Raw genomic sequence first — 422 nt, 5'->3', positions numbered from 1 at the left:
TTTTTTTTCATATCAATACATTTTTACGCCTCAATTGCTTTATACATACATTATACAGTAATTAGCTTTAATGATTAGATAATTCTAAATATTAGAAATAAGTGCTGTAAACTTACCTTGGGTCTTTCCAGAGAATTTTCACAACACACACATTTTAAAACACCTGTGGGCATTAAGTTCAATTAGCAGAGAGGTTTTTTAAAATGAAAATAATAAAATTTCTTAGACTGCAATAAATATATCTAAAGAAAGTCAGTAAATACCACTGAAACAATACTCAGTCAGCAAGATCAAGTAATAAAAATAAGACAGAGATATGACACCTGCTGGTCTAGATTTATTTTTATGTCACCCAATATAATTAATTATTCATGTATCTCATGGATAAATGAAAATTCATGTAAATACATATATACACGCAG

General features: G+C 27.5%; 2 protein-coding genes across 4 annotated transcripts in view; one reads left to right on the top strand and one right to left on the bottom strand.

The window, feature by feature from the left end:
- Positions 1-422, top strand: part of LOC119590739 (F-box/LRR-repeat protein 7-like) — a gene marked incomplete in the record, with an annotated part of 93,152 nt that overhangs the window by 22,109 nt on the left and 70,621 nt on the right.
- Positions 1-422, bottom strand: part of LOC119590740 (zinc transporter ZIP13 homolog) — a 62,164-nt gene that overhangs the window by 57,650 nt on the left and 4,092 nt on the right. For all 3 annotated transcript variants that reach the window (XM_037939435.1, XM_037939433.1, XM_037939434.1), the window contains exon 2: positions 117-163. The gene's annotated coding sequence lies outside the window, so the exon portion shown is untranslated. The remainder of the gene's footprint in view (positions 1-116; positions 164-422) is intronic.

Source organism: Penaeus monodon, chromosome 27, assembly GCF_015228065.2.
Source record: "Penaeus monodon isolate SGIC_2016 chromosome 27, NSTDA_Pmon_1, whole genome shotgun sequence".
Classification (NCBI taxonomy): Eukaryota; Metazoa; Arthropoda; class Malacostraca; order Decapoda; family Penaeidae; genus Penaeus; species Penaeus monodon.
Note: the sequence above shows the minus strand (reverse complement) of the source record. Positions and strands in the feature narration are given on the sequence as shown.